Here is a 20,807-nt window from a genome sequence, read left to right as displayed (position 1 = left end):
ATGCTGCAGGTTTAGCTAATACAGGATTTACTGAATGTCAAACTAGATGTTATGACATTCATCCCTGACAGCAGATGTTGAGGTTTAGAATAGTTGGTTGTCTGTTATAACTCAGTATTTATCTCAGTCTGTTTATTCAGGAGAATAACAGACCTGGCATAAGGCCTACTGTCTGAATGTCAACCTGGATGTTATGACATTCATCAGTGACAGCATATACTGAATAATAGGCAGGTTGGTTTTTCTGCTTCAGTTCAGTATGTATCTCAGTCTGTTTATCAAGGGAATAACAGACCTGGCATAAGGCCATTGTGTAAATGTCAAACTGGATGTTTTGACATTTATTACTGTAAGATGATATTGAAGTATAGTCTGGTTGGTCTGCTACAGTACAACATTTAGCACAGTCTATTTTCAGGAAAATAACAGACTTAGCATATGGTATATGTTCTGGTCGTCAAACTGAATGTTGTGACATTCATCCCTAACAGCATATGCTAAAGTGTAGGATGGTTAGTTTTTCTGTTTCAGTATTTTTCTCAGGCTATTCTTCAGGAGTCCAACAGCTGAGCTAAAATCCAGGAAACTAACAACTGAGCTACAATTAATGAACCTAACAAATAGCCTATTTGTTAGTACCCTAATATGTGGAAATTAGGTTAACTTGCTTAACCTTAATTTTAGGAAATACAAGTACAAGGCCCAAGTGCTGCAATATAAAAGGATGGCAATCCTTCTTTCAGAACTGGTGGGTTTTAGGCGTGAAGATTTTATTGGTCCATCATACTTCACTGCTGTATTTTTTGTGTGTGTCTTGTAATAGGTGTATCTTGTGAGCCAAGCAATTATCACCTAGATGATTGCATTGGACTAGGGTGTTCATTGAGTTGTAAGTGTTGTGTCACTCTAAGCTTTTAAGCGTGAGTGTTGTGTATCTTGATTAAAGTTGTTAAGCACAATCAAGAGTTGTTTGAAGTGTGACTTCACCATTAACTTTAATCTAATTAAAGGTTATAATCACTGAGGTGATTGATGGGGAGTGAGTAGGAACTCTGATCTTAGTGTAAGATTGAAATTGCATTGGGTAGGTATTAAGTGATAGGATTAAACAGTTGGTTTAAGGTCTGAATTAATACTACTAATAGTGGATTTCCTCCCTGGCTTGGTAGCCCCCAGACGTAGGTGTGTGTGACACCGAACTGGGTAAACAATTCCTTGTGTTATTTACTGCACTTACTTTTTAAGTTCTGCATAATTCTTGTCTGCGCAGAATTGGATGTCATAACATCCCGTGTGACATCGAAAGTTTGTTAACTAGAATTTCAATTGGCATCAGAGCAGGCACCCTGCCTGTTAATTTCTGGGTGAGATCTAGGGAAGTTACTTTCTAGTACCATGGACAAGGATGTAGGATACTCAAATAGACCACCCATGCTGGATGATTCTAACTATGATGACTGGAAGCCTCGTATGATAGCCTTCTTGAGGTCTCTAGATAGAAAAGTCTGGAGAGCTGTCAACAAAGGATGGGAACATCCAACGAAGACAGGTAAAGATGGAGTCAGTATGCAAATTCCTGAAGAAGAGTGGGACAAGGAGCAAGAGGCATTAGCCCTTGGAAATTCTAAGGCCTTGAATGCACTGTTCAATGGAATAAGTAAGAACATCTTCAGACTGGTGCATCACTGTGAGCTGGCTAAGGAAGTTTGGGATACCCTCAAGATAACTCATGAAGGTACCTCTAAGGTGAGGATGTCTAAACTTCAGATGCTGATCACCAAGTTTGAAAATCTGAGGATGAAAGAGGATGAGACTATTCATGACTTCCACATGAATATTCTTGAAATTGCCAACACTTCTGGTGGCTTAGGTGAGAAAATGGATGAAGAGAAACTTGTAAGAAAGATTCTCAGATCATTGCCAAAGAGATTTGCCATGAAGGTCACAGCCATAGAAGAGGCTCAAGATATCAGCAATATGAAAGTTGATGAGCTTGTGGGTTCACTCCAAACCTTTGAAATGGGCTTATGTGAGGATGCTGAAAAGAAGAACAAAAGCATAGCTTTTGTATCAAATACTGAAGAGGATTCAGAAGAAGGAAATGGAGGAAATGAAAGCATTTCAGAAGCCATAGCCATGCTTGGAAGACAGTTCAACAAGTTCATAAAGAAGGTTGATCAACAGGGCAGACCTAATGTCAAGAACTTCTCATCTGACATCATTAGAAGACCAAAACATGAAGAAAAGGTCACCCAAAGCAAGGGAATCCAGTGCCATGGATGTGAAGGTTTTGGTCACATTAGAGCTGAATGCCCTACCTTCTTCAGAATGCAAAAGAAAGGGCTATCTGTCACCTGGTCTGAAGGAGATTCTGAGAGTGAATCTGAAGGAGAATCTGCTAAACATGTCACTGCACTAACTAATGTGTGTGCCTCTGATGATAACTCAAGTGGAGATGAACTTACCCTTGATGAACTTGCTGCTTCATATAAAGAGCTATGTATCAAAACTGCAAAAGTGTGTATCCAAGGAGAAAAGCAGAAGAAACTCATCAAGGAGCTGGAAGCTGAGAAACAGAAGCATCTGACAGTCATAAATGGTCTAAATGGTGAGATATCATTGCTGACATCTAAGCTAGATCAAATGAAAAAGTCCATCAGAATGTTGAATAAAGGAACAGACACGTTGGAAGAGATTCTAAAGGTGGGACAGAAGTCAGGAACCATGGCTGGTTTAGGCTTTGATAAGAAATCCTCAGCTGAACTCAAACGCTCAAAGGCTGAAGTTCAGAAACTCAAGAAGAAGTCACAACTGATGTCTAAACATCAGGGAACTAGGATGAGTAACCATCAGAAGAAGAAATTTCAGAGATGGAGATGTCACTACTGTGGTAGATTTGGGCACATCAAACCCTTCTGCTACAGGTTACATGGTTATCCCAACCAGACCCCTAAAGCCAGACCTAAGCAGAAGGCATCTAAGCATAATGCCCCCATTAAGAAACAACAATGGGTTGCTAACCAGACACACCAAGTCAGACCTAAGCAGAAGTCATCTAATCATAATGCCCCCATTAAGAAACAACAATGGGTGGCTAAACTAGCTCACACATCTCTCTCATCTACCAGACAAGACTGGTATTTTGATAGTGGTTGCTCAAGACATATGACTGGGATAAGCAACTTATTGGTGGATCTACAACCACATGCTACCAGGTATGTGACATTTGGTGATGGAGCTAAAGGAGAAATCAAAAGTGTTGGTAAGCTGGACTGTCCTGGAGTCCCAAAACTGAGTGATGTGCTGTTAGTAAAAGGACTAACTGCTAATCTCATCAGCATAAGCCAGCTATGTGATCAAGGCTTCAATGTACAGTTCACTAAGGAAGGATGTGTGGTGATGAATGGTGGCGATCAGGAAGTTATGAGAGGAGTCAGATCCAAAGATAACTGTTATCTGTGGGAATCTAAAGTCTCAAACTACTCCTCAAAGTGCCCCGTAGCCAAGGAAGACCAGGAAGTGAAGATGTGGCATGGAAGACTTGGACAACTTCATTTAAGAGGAATGAAGAAGATCATATCCAAGGAAGCAGTTAGAGGAACCCCAAATCTGCGTATGGATGAAAGAAAAGGCTGTGGAAAATGTCAGATTGAAAGCCACGAGTTGTACTCAACTATTAGTCCTCATCAAAATGGTGCAGTAGCAAGGGAGAAACAGAATTGTGTATCATTGTCCACTGCAGAATCTAAGTACCTAGCCTCTGGTAGCAGGTGTTCCCCACTGGTATGGATGAACCAGGTGCAGACTGAGTACAATGCCATTCAGAATGTCATGACATCGGATGCTACTCAGTTTGACAATGTTAGGGGCAAAGAGGGAATGTGTCCTTCTGAGAAATTATAGCAACTAATGATGTTAGTTATTTACTGTTTAATAAGTCAACTTATTAAACACTTGATAGTGCACTCTGATTGGTCATCAAATAATAGACATTGCTCGTGCAACAAGCGTTTCCTCTTCCATCGTTTCAACTTTCAGTCTTGCAAGCCTTCTCTCAAAGAAACTTTTCATTTCTCCTATGAGATATTCATCATGTCGCACCAATCCGACTCATCTTCCTACACGACCATGTCCGATTCGTCCAGCTCCGAATCATGCAACCCTAACAGGGAATATCCTGTGTCTGACTCTGCAAATACCTCACATGCAAGAAGACCTAAAGAAACGGTCTCAGGCTTCTCCTCAGCACTCGCGCTTGATGAACAAACAAGAGAAGGCTCCAGGTATATTCACAATTCCATTACAACCTTGGTAACTAGAATTTTGTCTGGTAATCATAAGGTTCTTGGGGTCTCAGTTCCCCTAAACACGATTGTACCAGAAAATGTTGCGCGTTAAGAAAATACACTTTCCTTAGCAAAAAATGTGTCTGATGAGGCTGAGCAAAATGATGCTCATGAGGGGTCAAATACTGACAAACCCTTAGAGAATGTAGGTAGTGAGGCAGACTATGTCACTCATGATGTCAGTGACAACCCTAAAGCTGACACAGTTAATCTGGAAGAGTTCTCTAATAATGAAATGTTGACCTCAGTTATCCCTAGCATAGCCAAAAGGGTTAGGACTAGGAGAGAAAAGAAGACTGTGGTGCAGAGGTCCCCAAAAGGGAAGATTGATGTGGCAACTTCTTCCAATCCAAAGGTGACAGAGAGTTCCCTCAAAAGGAAAGGGCATGGGCCTATGAAATCTTGGAGCAAAGAGGTTCCCAAGAAAATGAAGACCAAGTCTGTTGTTGTGGAGTCTGATTCAGATGTCCCATGTGATGTCACAACATCTCTGTCAAAGAAGAAGCCAACCACTAGCAAGATGGCAGCTAGTGTCCCTGAGGTACCTATTGACAACGTCTCATTCCATTTTGCTTCTAGTGTGAACAGGTGGAAGTATGTCTATCACAAGAGGTTGGCCTTGGAGAGGGAACTGGCTCAGAATGTCCTGGAGTGTAAGGAGATTGTAGACCTTATTCAAGAGACAGGGCTAATGAAAACTGTGACTCAGGTCTCAAAGTGCTATGAGACTTTAGTAAAGGAGTTTATTGTCAATGTGTCTGAGGAATGTGTTGATGGAAAGTCTAGGGAATTCAGAAAAGTATATGTGTGAGGCAAGTGTGTGAACTTCTCTCCCTCAGTAATCAACATGTATCTGGGAAGACCTAATGTAGCTCAACCTGAGCTTGAGGTGACTGACAACACAATCTGTCAAGTCATCACTGCTAATCAAGTCAGAAAGTGGCCTCTGAAAGGTAAGTTGGTGGCCAGCAAACTCAGTGTTAAGTATGCTATGCTACACAAAATTGGAGCTGCCAACTGGGTACCCACCAATCACAAATCCACCGTGCCTGTGATGCTTGGAAAGTTCATCTATGCTGTTGGAACCAAAGCAAAGTTTGACTATGGAACCTACATTTTTCATCAAACCATGAAACATGCTGGGAGCTTCAGTGTGAAGGGGCCTATAGCCTTTCCTTCCCTCATATGTGGCATTGTGTTGAATCAATTTCCAAACATATTGATAGAGAATGATTTTGTGAAAAGAAGAGAGAGTCCTTTGGCCTTCAATTATAAACTATTCCTGGGTAAGCATGTCCCTGACATTGCCATGACAACAGGAGAGACATCAAGTGTTGGCAATCAACCAGATAAAGCTGTTGTCATTGCCATACTCAGAGAGACTTGCAAAGAGCTAGAGGCAAGGAAGGTCACTTTGGAAAAGTTGATTATCAAATTGGAGATGTCTGATGATGGTGTGCTTGGTGAAGCTGCTGAGGCTACAGAAGGAGCTGCAAGGCAAAGTGCAGAAGGTGAAGAGGATGTCAGTCCTGATGATGGCACTGATGCTGAGGCTGACTCTGAGTCAGATGATTAAATCATTTCCTGTGTTTCTGTCATTTGTGTGTAATTCTGTTTATTTTGGTCTATAATTTAAAGTGTTGCTTTGGCAACATTTTTGACAAAAAGGGGGAGTAACACCTGTGATTCCCCAGGACAACAGATTATTTGCTATGTGATTAAACAGATATTGAAGATCCTCTAATCCAGAGGTTGTGCTGCAGCCTGATGTTCCACTCCTATGTGTGATGAGTGTGAGTGTGTTATCTGTATGTGTGTTGCTGTTAGAAGTTTTTATTTAACTTCTATGTGTGTTGACTGTGTTGCTGCTCTGAGTGTATTAGCTAGGTAAATTCCCCTGCTAGATGTGTGTTTTCCGCTGCTGTGAACTCTGTTGGGATGCCAAGTTGTTTTAGCCACAAATTTGCCAAAGGGGGAGTTTGTAGATGTTTGATTGGCTGCATTTTGTGGTAAAACACTAGCTATACTATGATGTCTTGACTGATGTCATGACATGCTTTGTAGATGTTTGATTGACTGCATTTTATGTTAAAACATCTAACTGTACTATGATGTCTTGACTGATGTCATGACATACTTGAGTAGTATGCTGCAGGTTTAGCTAATACATGATTTACTGAATGTCAAACTAGATGTTATGACATTCATCCCTGACAGCAGATGCTGAGGTTTAGAATAGTTGGTTGTCTGTTATAACTCAGTATTTATCTCAGTCTATTTATTCAGGAGAATAACAGACCTGGCATAAGGCCTACTGTCTGAATGTCAAACTGGATGTTATGACATTCATCAGTGACAGCATATACTGAATAATAGGCAGGTTGGTTTTTCTGCTTCAGTTCAGTATGTATCTCAGTCTGTTTATCAAGGGAATAACAGACCTGGCATAAGGCCATTGTGTAAATGTCAAATTGGATGTTTTGACACTTATTACTGTAAGCTGATATTGAAGTATAAACTGGTTGGTCTGCTACAGTACAACATTTAACACAGTCCGTTTTCAGGAAAATAACAGACTTAGCATATAGTATATGTTCTGGTCGTAAAACTGAATGTTGTGACATTCATCCCTGACAGCATATGCTAAAGTGTAGGATGGTTAGTTTTTCTGTTTCAGTATTTTTCTCAGGCTATTCTTCAGGAGTCCAACAGCTGAGCTAAAATCCAGGAAACTAACAACTGAGCTACAATTAATGAACCTAACAAATAGCCTATTTGTTAGTACCCTAATATGTGGAAATTAGGTTAACTTGCTTAACCTTAATTTTAGGAAATACAAGTACAAGGCCCAAGTGCTGCAATATAAAAGGATGGCAATCCTTCTTTCAGAACTGGTGGGTTTTAGGCGTGAAGATTTTATTGGTCCATCATACTTCACTGCTGTATTTTTTGTGTGTGTCTTGTAATAGGTGTATCTTGTGAGCCAAGCAATTATCACCTAGATGATTGCATTGGATTAGGGTGTTCATTGAGTTGTAAGTGTTGTGTCACTCTAAGCTTTTAAGCGTGAGTGTTGTGTATCTTGATTAAAGTTGTTAAGCACAATCAAGAGTTGTTTGAAGTGTGACTTCACCATTAACTTTAATCTAATTAAAGGTTGTAATCACTGAGGTGATTGAGGGGGAGTGAGTAGGAACTCTGATCTTAGTGTAAGATTGAAATTGCATTGGGTAGGTATTAAGTGATAGGATTAAACAGTTGGTTTAAGGTCTGAATTAATACTACTAATAGTGGATTTCCTCCCTGGCTTGGTAGCCCCCAGACGTAGGTGTGTGTGACACCGAACTGGGTAAACAATTCCTTGTGTTATTTACTGCAATTACTTTTTAAGTTCTGCATAATTCTTGTCTGCGCAGAATTGGATGTCAAAACATCCCGTGTGACATCGAAAGTCTGTTAACTAGAATTTCAGAAAGGTCTTGTATGGACTTTAGGTTTTTTTGCTTGACCAAGAAGCAACATATCTTGGACACAAAGCAACTCACTTGATCTTGGATCAAGTTGAGTTTGATTTGGATCAAAGAAGGTTAAACCTCCCATATGTCAAGACCAACCATAAGACATTAACTCATTGGCCAAAATAAAAATAAAAATAATGGGATGAAGATGAAATGGACATAAAGAAAAATAAAGTGTCAAACACAATTGGTCAAAAGTGAATCAAATCATCACCAACCAATGCTAAACAGAAGAGAAATGAAGGTTAAAAGTCAACAAGTCAAACATATTTTTTTGGTATTTTTGGAATTAAAATAAATGCAAAATTAAAATGGACAAAATATGGTCAAACCTTAAATTCAATTCAAATCAACTTAAACAAGTCCAATTAAATTCTCATGGGTCTAACATGGTCAAACAAGGTTTGACAAAAAATTTCAACAATTTTTGAAATCAGAAACTATTTTAAAACAATTAAAAACAATAAAAATAACACAATATGAATTAAAATCTCAAATAAATCTCAAATAAATCTCAAATCAATTAAGAAATTGATGAGACTATTTTTCATTGACTTATCATGATCCATATGTGTTAAGAAAATATTTTTGGATTTTTCAAATATCAAAAAGTATTTAAAATGAATTAAAAACAATTAAAAACTAAATAATTCATAAAAATATTAAATGAAGTCACAAAAATAATTAAAAATCAAAGTATGAAATTAGATTTTTCAAGAAATTTTTTGCCATTGGTCTCCTATTTTTGTGACTTCAAATAAAATATTTATGAATTTTTGAAAATAAAAGGAATAAAATGAAATTAAAACAGAAATAAGAAAATAGCATAAATGCACTGTCGTTGGATTTGTCTCATTAATTGACGTGGCATTATCACACGGCTCAGAGGCGCGGCCATACCATGTTCTTTGGTCAAGCGCATCACACATTGTATTAAAATAAGTCAAACAAAAGCAAGGCCACGATTATAACATTTGAAAGAGATCCAAGGGACCAGAAGCATCCATGTGGGGATGGTGGTGGAAACCACCATCTTCTCCGGCCAGCTAATTGTTTCCGACCATCACGCGCAAGGATTTTAAAGTTAATGAAAATGAAAAAGTACGTTATCAAAATGAAGCTGGGGTGATGTACATCACCCATGTAACCTTGGATCTTCCTCAATGTTTCTATTTAAGGAGAAACATGAGCTTGAAGATCATGGTGTTTGATCTGAAATGTCACAATTCATGAAATTAAGACCACCACTGGCCTGCCTCATGCTTGAGGACTTCAGAAAACAGTTCAAACTCAAGCAATTCACATTGTATAGCAAGATTTAGATCAAAATAGTTTGGGGATATACCTCTGAAATGTAGCTTTGAACAACACGATCTCTCCAAGCTTTTGATCCAAATTTAATCTGGAGATGTAATGATGATGCAAGGCTAAGGAATTAAGACTTGAAGATCAACTAAGGATGTTAAAATTCAAGCTTGAAATTGAAAATGAAAATTGAAATTCCTTTGAGTGAGGGTGTGGTTTCAATCCAGCAGCGTTTCAGATCTCCTTCAGGTTTTTTTTTGAATGAGCAAGCACTTCTATTTATAGCTGAACTTGATGCAATGCTTGCTTTCTCTCGTGTGCATGAATTTTGGATCCTCCATGCATGGGCCTGTACAGGCACATGTGAGGCCTAAAAGTGAATGGAAATGCATGCTAAGGTCAAGTAGAAATGATTTGGACGTGCAGCTGGCTTGGCATTAGCTTGTACATCAAGTTATGAAGTGAATTGCAAAATTGAACATAAACAATGAGCTCTTCGAAACTGTACATGGAAAATCCAAGAATGGTCATTTGAGTAATGGTTGGAAAGCTCTTGACATAAGGAAAAAAATTCATGTTGGGAAAAAATCCATTTGGAGTTTGGAAATTTATGAAAACTGGCTGTGAAGTTTGGGGTGCAAAACATGTCTAGGTTCCCTTTGAAATTTTTTGCCAAAACCAAGCAACTTCAAGCCCTTCTGTTTCAATGATGAAAGCCTCAAATGGGAAAACCTCCAACATCAAAGTTGTAGATATTTTTAAGGTGATCAATTTAGACTTAAACTTTGCATCATTTGGATTTTTAATGAGAAAGTTATGGGCCCTTGAAGTTGGACATTTTTCAAATTCAATGACTTTGGTCCAAAGTGACCTATAACTGTTTGTATTATCACATGCATTTATTTTAGGATTATGAAATTGTTTCCAACATAACATTTTAATTATAAATCTTAAGCTTTACAATTCAATTTGTCTCACCTCAAAATCATAAAAAATAAGGAAGTTAGGTCCTTGGGAAGTTGACCCAAAATTAGGGTTTCAGTCAAAATGACCTATAATGTTTTGAAATTAATGATGACCTTCAAAGTTTAAAATGGATTTTTTATGAACATGAAAGTTGTTCATATGGTTCTTAAGAATATTGTTTCTCTTGGGGTCATCTTCATTTGACAAACAAATCAAAAGTTATGTCTCAGTGATCCTCAATTTAGTCAAATGACTTGACTGATCCACTTCTCAAGGCCAAACTTCAAATATTGATGAATGAATGATTGAGGATACTCACATAGGCTCATATATGCATAAAATAATTAATGAAAGAACTTTTCTTGATTAAATTTGATCATAGTTTGAGGTTGCTTCATGAGCAAGGCACAGTCAATGCACAGTTGAATTAGGGTTTCCTTGGGAAACAATCCTCAAGCCCTTTCGGTTATCTTGATCAAATTGGCAAATTGAGATACTTGGGAGACATATATGATGATTAGGAGCTTTGTGGACCATTGTCATGCTTATTCTCATCTTCATCTAGCCATTTCATTGAGCTTAGGAGCCTCCTAGGAGCATTGGAGCACATGATCACTTGAGCTTCAAAACAAAAAGCGTTAGTGACATATTTTTGTGCTTTTGGTTAGTAAAAAATAAGAAAAGCAATAATATACAATTCAAGCATGTTTGGTGATCTCAAACCACTCACACAAGTCCCATCCCTAGGGTAAATGAGCCACACATGTTATGATCCTTGAGGCAATGCAATGAGCAAATAATATGATGCCATGAGGGATCTTAGGGTCAAAATTAGGGTCTTACAGATGCCCCTATTTAAGGTCATTCTAGCCGGAGATATGAAGGTTAAAATCTTTGTCTCGACGAGGTAGAATGGGCTTAAATAATAATAAAGAGACGAATTTTGGTCCCTAACAGACCTCATGATGCAAATGTGTGCATGCAAAAATAAAATCTTCATGGTGAATAATTGCCACAAAGGAAAAGAAATCAGGAGAAACTGAAAAATCCATAGGAGTAACACACTCACTAGGGAGACAGAGACTCTGGGGGAAAATAAGGTAAAATGCGTGAGCAGGTCACGACTTGGATAACTTGTCGGGAGACAAAAAGGGATTCCACGAAAATAAATCGATGGAAAGACTCGAGCTGACGCAAAGATGCATGTATTGGGGAATATGCCAATACAGCAAAACTATCCGCAAAGGATACTTCGGATAAAAATCCGGACTCAGACGGGGACGTCCACAAAGGACTCAGTTGAGGAAGAAACAATGAGATATTACCGGCTACTGGGTAATAAACTCAAAAGGGAGACATATTGTCAAAACACCGGTTACTGGGTGAGAGAACAACATGCTCAGGGAGAGAGAGTATCTAAGACCAGTATAAGGGTGAGAGATATCAATCATCCGAAACATTTGAGAAGGACCTAAAAGGCACATCTCAACTCAGGAAAATCTAACTCCACAGGGGACAAAAATTCATAATAGGGAGCAGAGGGAAGGAACACTAGGGATACCGGTTACTGGGCATATAATAGGTGACCAACCAGGCGGGAATTGGAAACATATCCAAGACACTCATCATCCGAGAGGAGGGTTGCAAAAGCAAACTCGACTTAGGATGGGCATTCGATTCCACAGGGAAATACGAATATTACTCAACTGGGGAAGAAAAAGACTTCGACTGAAGAGTGCATGAGATATATTATCTATTACCGTCAGGACGTAGATAACATACTCGCATGAAAGATTATCCACAACCGGTTACTAGGTTAATAAAGGATAAATCGACCAAAAAGAAAGGACATCGGGATACCGGATACTAGGTATATAATGATGACCAATCAAAAGGAGAAACAATCATTACCAAACAAGGGTAAATGAAAGATGACTCGCTGGGGATAAATTTCTTGACAAGAGCAATTATCCAAGAGATATATCACCAGTTACTGGGTGAAATACCCGAAAACAGAGGAATATCAATACCGAATATTGGATAAAGATAACCACCAAAGAGGGGATTACATCTACCGGTTACTGGGTAGAAAACCACAGAAATAGGACTTACAACTACCGGTTACTGGGTAGAAGGCCAACAAGCTCCACTGGGGAGAGGATGAACAATTACGGGTTACTAAGCAATTGAACAACGGATCCACGGGGAACTGCAGGGAAATAACAAGAAGGGAGTCAATCTAGGAATAAACTAGAAAGACACAATTAAACAAGACTCAACCCAATGAGGATATAACTCAGGGGAGTAATTCCGTCCCAATACACAACTGGGGAGGAAACTAAAACAATAATCATCCACGAGGACATAACTCAGTGGGGAATAAAGAAGGAAAGATAGACACTTTCTGCCTATGAGGCTGACTCTAAATGGAGAGATCAGACACAAACATCTGCTTGGGGAAGAACATTTCACCACTAGCAGGAGATAACAAGCAAAGATATATGGCAAAGAATGCAACATGAATATCTGAATGCTATAATTATGCATGTATATGCGTGGTTTATGTATGATTAATGCTGACAGACAGACATTTCTAACACAAACAGGTCCGAGAATTAATGAACGAACATCCGGTATAACATCTCAAAAACAGAAAGGCGGGGCCCACAGGAGCAATCAACTCTGATGGGGATGATCTAATATCAGGAGACAACAGACCACCGCTGTGGATAGGCAAAGTCACAACTGGGGAACATGCGGAGTCACTGTGAGGGATTTTCCAACAATCCTCGGGAACAGGTGACTGGATGTCAATAAGATCCGTCGTAGAAGAACTCTACTGGGGAACTTATCGAGGAATGATGTAAAACTCTGTGGGGAACAACCGCCAAATAGATACTCATCAATCAAACACTCCCTTCTAACTGCTGGGGAAACCAACTCTGCTGAGGGAAGAAAGAACCATTGCTCCGCTAGGGAAGGAAATAACACATCTTCCTCATCGCCGTCCAATACTAGAAGAAATCTTCAACCATGGAGGGGATACAAATGTCAAGATAGGATCAGGCAACTCCACCGGGGATGAACTGTAGACGACCATACTGGGGATAGTCTGCTGACAACCCTACTGGGAGTAATTATAGACAACTCAGAGGAGACTTCCCTGGCTGAGGGAATCGAAAATGAATCCTTCATTAACATGTGCCATACTGGGTGTGAAAAAGGGGAACAAACCCTTCACCAACTGCTCTAGGCAACTACTGCTGAGGAGATATCTGAAAGATAGCTATGCCGGGAACTCATGCTTACTCCGCCGAGGACTTCTACTCATACTGGGGAAAGACAAACTTCCTTGTGAATAGATAGCATATCAACGTTTATCAATCTATAAGGGATTTTAGGTCAGTCCATACAAGGGATGACAACCATATAATTGATAAAACACAAATGCTAGTGCCTGATATAGAGGTATACACATCTCTAAAAGATCGAGGCCAAAACTTCAGACTCTCTGGGGAGTTGATAATGTTTTGTTCTTTCTGCACTCGCTGGGCAGACAACCTGAAAGCTGATGAAGAGGATATAAACATGCCAGAAGTATGAACAAATGTCTTACCTTTTGGAGATCGTACTATCCTTGGGAGAGCATTGAGGACGTTACAATTATCCTTTCATTCATTGTGAATGTTCACTTTGTTTAAAACAGTTTATAAAAACTTTATTTGTTTAAAACAATGATATTTATCAATTAAAACATGCAAACATTTGTTAAACATAAACAAATAAGAGTGGGAAGAATTGGATAAAGGCTCAAATTTACTTGATAGAATGGTAGTCTGCAAATGGCGAGACTCCATGGATCTTTACAAAATTTGAAATTGGTAATATATATTGGAAAAAGGGCTACATTGAACATAATGACCATTTCTCCACCAACTCCGAATCCAATGTATTTGAAGCTTCAGTTGACGATGACTGAGCAAGAATCTTTGACAGACGGCAGTTGTAGAACAAAATCTTGTCAGGATGCAGTTACTTACCAAATCCCTAATTTTTACCTAGATTGCCCCAGGGTGAGGTACTCAATCTAGCGGGATATATATTCATCATTTTTCATGTCTCTAACTTTTGCCTGGATCGCCCTTTCGGGTTTTCAATCCACCGAGACGCTCATTTTTGCCTAAGTCGCCCTTTCGGGTTTTCAACTTAGCGAGTTATTATGTTTTTATTTTTTAGGCGAAGTATTTCTTGACTGCATCTGAATTCACAGGACGAGTGAAATCCTCCCCATCCATAGTTGTAAGCATCAAAGCACCGCCTGAAAAGGCTCTCTTAACAACATATGGACCTTCATAGTTTGGAATCCAGTTTCCCCTGGAATCGGGCGCGAAAGATAAGACTTTCTTGAGCACGAGGTCACCTTCACGGAACACACGAGGCTTGACCTTCCTATCAAAGGCTTTCTTCATTCTTTGCTGATACAACTGACCATGGCACATGGCAGTTAATCTCTTCTCTTCAATTAAATTCAGTTGGTCATAACGACTCTGAACCCATTCAGCCTCAGTCAACTTGGCTTCCATCAAGACTCTCATTGATGGGATCTTAACCTCCACGGGGAGCACAGCCTCCATGCCATATACAAGGGAGAAAGGGGTTGCCCCTGTTGAAGTGCGGATAGATGTACAATAGCCATGCAAGGCAAATGACAACATTTAATGCTAGTCTTTGTACGTAACAACCATCTTCTGAATAATCTTCTTGATGTTCTTGTTAGCAGCTTCAACAACCCCATTCATCTTGGGTCTATAGGGAGAAGAATTATGATGTGCGATCTTGAACTCACTACACAGCTCTTTCATCATCTTGTTGTTCAAGTTAGATCCATTATTGTCGCAACCTGAAAAATACAGTGCGCAAAAAAAACAACCGGCGAAAGAAAAAGACAGAAGAGTCGCCACCGTGCGTTATTCATCCCAAAGGAGGGAAAGGAAACGCTCGAAGTAAACCTGAAAAAGGAAAGGACAAGACGGGGTCTCGCAACCAAATCTTGGGTTCGGGAGTCGGTTATGCGAAGGGAAGGTATTAGCACCCCTACGCATCCGTAGTACTCTACGGGATCCACTTTTGTAGTTCTTGTCTAAAGGGTGTGGGTTTATCTTGTGCTGTTTACCAAAAAAAAGGGTTAAATGAAAATGACTCGCGCGGATGTCGCATCCACTGCATACGTATCTCATATGAATATGAGAATCAGAGTCTTCGTAGCTCGGCTGACCTATGGGTTGGGGGATGTGTGCTCGCTAAGACATCGCGTCTTATGCCTACGTATCTCATCTGGCCTGAGAATCAGAGCAAAACGTAGTTCGGCTAACTACGGGGTTATGGATTGGGTTTTGGACGAACGACGTTACTACGCAATCTACCGGATGCTCGACCTTTGGAGACTTACTCGCCTGTAGTAGAAGGAGTTAGCGTGTTGCTTTGGGTTTTAGGGTTTGGGATGCTCGAGGGAAAAAAGGCAGTCCTTGACGAAGGAACCGCGCTACCTGCAGGGATATGAATACAAAACACAAAACATGCATCTCAAAGTAAAATGCCACCAAGGGGCTCAAACGTTGCCTCCTATCGAGGTCTTCCAGCTAGGAAAGCAGTAAAATGCGGGAAAAATGTAAAAGTACCACGCGGATAAAGATCCGAAGTAACAACAATTAGAGGAATGGGAAACCCTGAGATCCTTCCAAGCTAATGCCATCAAAGAAAAGTGAGTCAGTACAGGTAATCGGAATGAAACTCCAGGGGTTATCCCACAAATAAAGTGGGAAACCATGCAAGTTATCCCTGCAAAAGTCATGTGAGCCCTCACAAAAATTCAACAAAAGGGTTAGTGAAACATCATAAGCATTTTTTTCATGAATAACAGTATGGTTTCAGAAAACTCAAACCCTGTGGCATACATTTCAGAAATTAAACGGTTAAACATTCAAGGCATTGTTTATACATTCATATACATATTAAACCCATGGGCAAAGGTTATGGGAATAATGGCAAACCTGATTGGAGAGCTTGATTGAAATTGAGTTGCACCCGTGAGGTTTACAAAACAATCTTCAGGGTTTATGTGAGGCAGAGGTGATTCTGTGTAGTTAAGTTCCCTTCGGGGTTTGGAGGCTGCTCTGAACTCCGTTAGGTCTTCTCTCACTATCTTTTTCCTCAGGGTTTTGTTCCAAGGAAACCTCAGAGTATTTTGCTTCTCTTCAAAATCCCCCTTTTGTTCTGTGTTCTCTCAAGTGAAGCCATGGTATTTATAGACTGAATTTCATGGTTTTGTGGGCTCAAATGAGAGAGACCCAAGTCCAAAAAAAATTTATTATATTTTATTTATTTAATTAATTAATTAATTAAAAATTTTTATTATTTTTTTATAAATTTTTTTTTTTTTTTTTTTTTTTTTTTTTTCGGATCTAATTCTAATTGACATGATGAAATGTAATATGAAATGCTAAATGAATGCATGAATGAGGAGGGAAAATTTTGGGGTGTTACAGCTGCCCCTATTCAATCATCAGCTAACCCGAGTAGGATGAAAGCGAACAGCTTATCAGACAAACGGGGTGAGCTGTGATTGAATACCAAAGACAGACCGAAAATTTGTGCTCTGAGAATACCACAAAAACGCGGAAATACACCGCGCTGTTTATCTTTTTCCGATCCTCTGGCTTAATCTGGAGTTTCGATCCTCTGGCTGAACCTATACTCAATTTAGTCCTCTGGTTGGATATTAATTTTGATCCTCGGGCTGGATACGATTTTGATCTTCTGGCTAGATCTTCTTTGATCTTCTGGCTAGATCTCCTTCGTTTCGATTCTCTGGCTGAATCTATTTCCTTTGATTCTCTGGCTGAATCTACTTCGATCTTCTGGCTAGATCTGAATTGTTGCGATTTTCGATCTTCTGGCTAGATCTTCTTTGTTTCGATTCTCTGGCTGAATCTATTTCCTTTGATTCTCTGGCTGAATCTACTTCGATCTTCTGGCTAGATCTGAATTGCTTCGATTCTCTGGCTGAATCTATTTCCGGTCTTCGGGCTAGACCTGACTTCGATCTTCTGGCTAGATTTGGATTGTTTTGATGATAAATTCCCATCATTAGGATCCCGCATCTGAGGCATGCGTTGGTTGACCCTCTTTTGAAATCTACACCCAACCTTCATATTAGATATGCCGCTTCGAGAATATTACACTTTTGGGCTTCGTACATATTCTTCGGGCTAGAACATGTTGTAACGACTCCTCAATTAGACTTGCTGGGGAAATAAAGCTTGTAGGCGACTTCACTGGGTAATCTTCGAAATGACCCTCAGGCTGGCTTACTGGAACACGATTCTCAGGCTGAATCTTCGAAATGACCCTCAGGCTGGATCACTGGAACACGATTCTCAGGCTGAATCTTTGAAATGGACCCTCAGGCTGGATCACTGGAACACGATTCTCAGGCTGAATCTTCAAAATGACCCTCAGGCTGGATCACTCACGCTTGATCCTCTGGCTGGATCTTCAAAATGACCCTCAGGCTGGATTACTCACGCTTGATCCTCTGGCTGGATCTCATGACCTTGGTTGTAAAGTAATTCTTCAGTCTGCTTGGAAGAACCTATTTATTAGCTTATGTGTATGCTTGATATGATATGCATGCAAGTGCAAATGTTATGCATGGTGTAAAAAGAAATCTGCTTGGGGAAGCAAACTCCGGTAGGGAACAGATCGCTGTATCAATCCTTGAATGCTCTGTGGGGAATGATCCGTCTGCCGGGACCAATGAGCCACCAAAAATAAATTGGTTGCTTGAAAAGTTGACCTTGCGGAGGGAGTATCGACTATGGAAACTTGGTTCGGCGAGGCTCTGTGAGGAGAGTCTGTGGGGAAAACACTTCCTGGGGAAATGTCGTAGGAAACGACCTTTGCTGGGGATATGAACTTGCTAATCGTCCTCTAGCTGGGGATTAGAACAAATCTGTTAGAAATAATCTGCTGGGGATGAGATGAACACTGGGAACACCACCCTCTGGTCCGTTGGGTATGCAACCACTCCGCTGTTGCTAGGAAGATACAGTCTGACACTGTCAACTCCGCTGGGGATATATAGTCTGGATACTGTCAACTCTACTGGGGATAGACAGTCTGGATACTGTCAACTCTGTTGGGGAACATGTCATGCTGAGGAGAGACTTTGTCAACCGCTTGGGGATGAGGATTCATGACTTGGCATCCAGTTCCTGTGACCTGCAACCAAAAATACACGTATGTGTAGCGGTGTATTCGTCGCTATATGATTTATTGATTAAACCATAAGCAAAGTATACAATGAATTCGAGTCGCCACCGCACTTTTATTTATCCTAAGGACTGGTTAAAAAGCGAACAAAAACCTAAGAAGTTTTACACGTAGAAAACCAATAAAAGATCAGAGAATCTGGGTAAGGGGTAAATTACGCAACGGGAAGGTGTTAGGCACCCATCACGTCCTAGGTACTCCTAGGGAGCCCTTTTCACACTTGTTGTAGAAAAAAAATGTTTATTTGTTTTGACATATTGTGCAAACATGAATGGGATGATGAGAAAAGAATGTACAAGTTAATTATTTTTGTGTTTGAACGGATGAACCCGTTGCCTACGTACCTTCCATCAAAGGTAAGGATCAAAACGCCGTAGTTCGGCTAAAAGATTCCCAAAACATGAGTGAGTTCATTTTAAAACAATAGCACTAAGGCTTCACGTTATCCACGGGAGAAGACTCAACCTTATGAAACAACAAGTCCACCATGTGAGAAAAGCTTCCACTTGCTAGTGAGGGGTTAACCCTATAATAAGCAAGGAACACTTACAATTCAATCAACTAAGGACAAATAGGTGAGATTAACATCAACCAACTAGGATAAATCAAACCTATGGCTAATGTGTGAAAACTTAACAAGCATGGACAAAGCCGCAAAACAATTGAATGAGTTGGATTAATTGATTATGATTATTCACAAAAGGATGGTCAAAGTATGATTAGATTGATTCAAAGAAGTGTTATGAAATGGAGTTTGGAAAGTCAAGGACTTAGGATCCAAGTTTCTAATTTGAAAAGAGATGAGAATGTTTGCACAACAAGCATTTACAAGTTTTTAAAAGTCAACAAGTGAAAAGGGGTTTTGGAACAAAAAGGGGTATGGATGAAGAAGTGTAAAACTTCCTGGAAGTTCACCTCTTGAAATCATATAGAAGATGATTCAAGTGTGTCCTTAGGAATGAGGCAACAATGCAGGTAAGCAAAATAAAAGCAAGGTGATACTGGATGCCATCAATGGTCTTATACCAATCTCACAGGCAAAAGCGGATATCGGATACCAATAACTGGGTTTACACCAATCTCCTAAAACAAAACAATGATACCGGATGCCATCAATGGTCTTATACCAATCTCACAAAGCAAAAGCGGATGTCGGATACCAATGACTGGGTTTACACCAACCTCCTAAAGTAAAACAAAACTTGGATGTCGGATGCCAATCTATCTGGACTTATACCAACCTCCAAAGTATGGTCATAGGAATACAAATGCCACATCACAGGGACTTACAATTGCATCCTCTCATACGACAAACAAGAGCAAAGAAGATATGAGTGACCAATGAGGTCTTACACTCTATCCTTCCATATCACAGGAACAATGGCCAAAGAACATGGTCTTACAATTGTCCTCAATGGGTAAACTCAAACAAACCACAAGGATATGCAATAATGATCATACAAGAATTAACAATCAATAATGATGAATGCACAATGGCAAGTAAGCAATCATGTTCAAATGAATCAAATAATCAATCAAACAAGTTCAAGTAGCACACACTATAACCACACAATTGGGCTCAATCAAAGGGTTTGACTTAAAAGTCCACTGGAATAGGGTTAATGGCGCTCTTAACCTTGACATTGAGAGCCAAGGTGAAGCAGATGAAAGGATATGAGGGGTGTGCCCCATCACTCTTATCTCTGGTCAGAGAGAGTATTGAATATCAGAAGGTGTGGGAGTTCAGAAAGATGGAACTCTCTCCACAAGTTAGACTCGATAGATCTTGGGTATTTACTCACTATGCATCAACACATGTGGTGTGAGCAAGGTGAGTGACTCACAGAATAGTAGGAGATAGGCTACATATCTCTTTTGTCTACCAATTGCCTCACATGAGGTCTTTACCTGCTTGGGGACAAAGTTAAACAATCACAAACATCGCCTCTTAAGGAGGACTTCAGACAGTTGCCTGGCTAAATAACAAGCCAGGTCTTCCAGACTACATGGAGACAAGAGAGTCTACCTCAATGCTTAAGCAAAGCAAAGCAATAGCTAGTTCTCAAGGAACTAAAACGACTATGGTACCTGAAATCAATCAAATATAATCAGTATTCAAGTCACAAAATCAAAACAGACAAGTTATGAACCAACAGACAACACAATCAATCACATGTGCAAAGCACAAACTCAAATGAAATGAGTTAGCATCCTACAAAATAAAACAAGTTAGTTCATGATAATCAAATAAACCAAACTCAATCCACTTGAATTAAACTCTTCAAAGCATTTTGCTTCTTAACCTGAAAAAACAACTCAAAGGTGAGAAGTAAGACCACTA

This window comes from Lathyrus oleraceus, chromosome 5, assembly GCF_024323335.1.
Source record: "Lathyrus oleraceus cultivar Zhongwan6 chromosome 5, CAAS_Psat_ZW6_1.0, whole genome shotgun sequence".
NCBI lineage: Eukaryota > Viridiplantae > Streptophyta > Magnoliopsida > Fabales > Fabaceae > Lathyrus > Lathyrus oleraceus.
The sequence above is the reverse complement of the archived record's forward strand: the minus strand, read 5'-3'. Positions refer to the sequence as shown.